This window comes from Emiliania huxleyi (genome assembly GCF_000372725.1).
Source record: "Emiliania huxleyi CCMP1516 unplaced genomic scaffold EMIHUscaffold_903, whole genome shotgun sequence".
Lineage (NCBI taxonomy): Eukaryota > Haptophyta > Isochrysidales > Noelaerhabdaceae > Emiliania > Emiliania huxleyi.
Genome location: NW_005195277.1, coordinates 6,529 through 10,386, shown reverse-complemented (window position 1 = coordinate 10,386; position 3,858 = coordinate 6,529).

Sequence of the window (3,858 nt, the reverse complement as noted above, 5' to 3'; positions counted from 1 at the left end):
GAGCGAGTAAAAAAGAAATTTAAGCTTTCGCCTCATCTGCGCTCGGCAAGGGGGACTGCCGAAATCGCTGCGTCGGGATGCGGGTACCTCGCGAGAAGCCGTTCAAGCCCGGCCATCCTCACCCCCCCAAGCAGCTGCGGCCGCATTCGCCGGTCCCGTGACCGCCCCGACCCGGCAGGCGCGCGTTCGAGCGAGGCCGTTCCGCAGAGCACACCGAGAGGGGCCGGTCGCGCGCAGCGCCAGGATGCGGCCGCCGCATGCAGCCTCCGCGGAGGCTGCATGCGGCGGCCACTACCCGTCGGTCTTTCGCCGCGCTCCGGCCGCTCCTTGGCTCCTGGCCGTCTCTTCCGAGCGGCTTTGCACGCCCCCAACATTCCCCTGACAGCAGCGCCTCACGGCGTGGGCTGCGAGGTCACTCGGGGTGACCCAGGGGGCGGCGGGGGAGCACTCTTCCGCCGGAGTATCGACGGTCTCCCGCTACTCGCTCGTGTTTGAGGTGCATCCACCCCCACCCGCCACCTTCCCGGCAGCCCCCGCTCGGTGACGTCCTCATCTTCTCCCCCCTGCCCCGCCCCCCCTTCAGGCGAGGCCCTGGCCACCAAACTCGCGCTCGTCGCTCCGGGAACGGGCAGCAGCGCGACGCTTTTCGAGAGCGAGCGGCGGCGGCGGCTCAGCACCAACCTTTGCAACGCAGGGGCTGGCTGCGTGGGCCCCCACCACCGGACTGCGTCGGGCTCGCGTCTCCCTGCCCGCGCGGGAGCTGAGGGGAGCGCAGTGTGTGTGCGTGTGTGTGTGTGTGTGTGTGTGTGTGTGTGTGTGGATGTGTGTGTGTGTGTGTGTGTGTGTGTGTGTGTGTGTGTGTGTGTGTGTGTGTGTGTGTGTGTGTGTGTGTGTGTGTGTGTGTGTGTGTGGATGTGTCTGTGTCCCTGTCGTGTCGTGTGTGTGTCGTGTGTTTAACCCCTAAACGGCGTTCCTTGCCGTTTCCTTGCCGTACGGCAAGGAACGCTCCGTTATTTTATTCCTTTGCAGGACGGCTGGTCCCGAGCGGCTCAGGTCCCAGATCGAATCTCGGACCCACAGATTCTAGATTCCTTTAGATTCCCTGGAGGTTCCCGCAACAACGATCTCTTAGCGGCGGCAAACAGAGGCGCAACTCTGCCAGCAGCGAGGAGGCTCCTGCTGCTCAGCTACCGAGGCCTGGTGGCGTCGGCTGCTGCGTGGAGAAGACAGCAGCAGTGTCCGACCTCAAAACATGCACAACAAGCGGGATTTGTGACTCTGTCTTCCATTCTTCAGTCGCTCTGCCGGACGCGCTCGCTTTGTCGCGAGGGTCACCTGTGCAAGCCGTGTGGACGCCCAGAATAGCCTCCCCTGGCTTAGCTAGACTGAGAGATATTGTGCACGTGGTCAGCCTCTACAATATATGTATGTATTTTAGGGGACGGCTCGATTGGACGGAGGGTGGACGCGTCCAGGGGGGGTCTCTCGGGGGGATCAGGCACTAGGATTTTGCATCTCGGCTGCATCCAATGGCGATGGGCTGGCCTCACGGTCACGTCGGCGAGGACAGCGACGGCGTCGTTGGTGGAATGCAGGGGCAAGGGGGTCGACCGAGGCGGCGCGCCAGGAGCCCCTTCTGCTGGCGCGTACACTGACACTTTACCTCCCAGAGCTCGTTTCGGTCCGCCACGGCCATCCTCAGCCTCCAGGGCCCCTGGCCGCGGCGCGGTGCGGCGGCGTCACAAATCCGACGTCAGTTCACCGGGACGCGATCGGGCGATCTGAAGTCCAACTAGGCGTATGGATTGCCCGCCCAGGGCTATCACCTGGACCCCTCAATGGACGCCTGCGGTGCCGCCCCCACGAGGTGTTGTTCACACCTGTCCAACCCCATTCGTGCAGCAGGGACGCGCTGTGTGTGGCTGGCAGCAAACTCAAATGACGACGGGTTGCAGCCTCGTAGCTCAACGGCAACATTGTGCATGAGGAAGGCTGATAGAAGTAGCACCAGCCACACAACCAACAGCTTCTGGAGAGTATGCGGAGCGCAAGCAGCCGGTGATCAAAGGCGTGTGTTGCTGTCGGTGGCAGATTGCCAGAGGGACGCCGGCGCTTCGGTGCGTGGCTTCGTCACAATTTTCCACCGCTCAACTTGGAGGCAGTGTGTCTAGTAGCGTGCTACACCTATGACGGCGGACCTCACTGGGGCGCCGACGTGCGACGACCGTCTGGGATCGAAAGACGAAACCGCGTCCTCCAGGAGCTCGTGCAGTCTGCAGAGCGCGCTCCGGTGTCCGGAGCTCGGTGGCGGGAAATTTGAAGGGAACGTGGTGGCTTCCCACCGCCTCTGTATGTGCCCAATAAAGTGCTAACACGACCCTCGGGCAGCAGGGGGTATGTGGCGAGCGCACGGAGGCACAGTTAGGCCGCCGTGATATCGCCCTTCCGGGTACCCCGTTTCGGTAGCCGTTTAGGGGCTAACTCTCGCACTAGCTCTCGCCCTCTCGCAAGCCTGGCGCCCTGGCCTCCGCCCTAACCGCCCGGCGGCCCGCACGCTCGACAGAACCCGGACGACGTGCGTGTTTCCTTCTCTACGAAAACACACACTCCCAAGTCAGCGCCATCGAGCAGCCATCGAGAACAACAAGACTCTTAGCACTGGTGGTCTTGGTCTACCTCCCGCATTTATTGTGGATTTTCTTCCTCGTCCAGTATGGGGTGGATTGGCTGCTATCCCGGGTGTGTTCGATTGTAAAAAATCGGCCATTTGGTCCCCAGGGGCCGCCCCTGGCCGCCCGCGCGCACAAAAAAATACTCCGCCGCCCCGAACGCCCCCGGAAAACAGCATACCAGCCCCACAAGCGTCACGAGTTACACAAGTACTCAAAATAAATTCCCGAAGTGCCGGCCGCGCCGGCAGCAGGCCGCCGTACGCGTGCGGAAAACGAGCCGCCGCCGCCGATCGCTCTCGAAGAGCGTGGCGCAGCTGCCCATTCCCGGTGACCATAGCACGAGGTGAGTCGCCAGGTAGGTGGATTTCCATTCTTGGCGAGCCAACGCAGCCGTCGAGATCTCAGATAAAATCTTCGCAAGAGGAGAGCCTAGAGTCTCTTGCTAGAGCGGTGCAGCCAGGCCGCACAGCGCGAACTCGCCGTACTGAGCCTAGCGCAGCGCGAACTCGCCGTCTGTCTGAGCCTAGCGCAGCGCGAACTCGCTCGCTCCTGTCGCTGCGCAACCCTAGCCGAGCTCCATTTTTTCTTTACGCGTTGTAGACCGCGGGCGGCACGCTGGCGAGTAGAGGCCCCGCCCACCCAGGGTACCCTCTCCGAGAGAGAGAGAGAGAGAGAATTCTTGATACGAACCCACGACGACACACACCAGTCGACTCGCATCGGTTGCCTCCATGAACGGCGGAGCTATTCTCGCGCCCACACCACACCTGGCTCCAACGTGGACACGCCCATAGCTGGGGACACTACTAGGTCACGCATGGCATCACAGAAGTTTTATCTCTGGGCCCCGAAAGGCATCTCTAGCAGTGTCGTTACACATGCCCCCTCCCCTCCTGGGCGCATGCGCCTCACGTCTCGCCAGAGCATAAGCCCTTGGCGTGTGGCGAGACGAGTTTTTCGCCATCGCAGCGAGCAGCAAGCCGCCCGCCGCAAACAGCCGGAGGCCTCGCCGCGGCACTGGCTGCGCCGCGGTCCCGCACCCGTCGACGCAGCTCCCCCCGCGGAAGACCGCGCGTAGCAACGTCTTGACGATCGAGATGAGCGTGCCTGAAGCTCGCCCACCTACTGCCCCTGAGAGTTGGTTATTGAGTGGGATCAGCTCCCCCCCTTGGGATCGAAGCCGCCA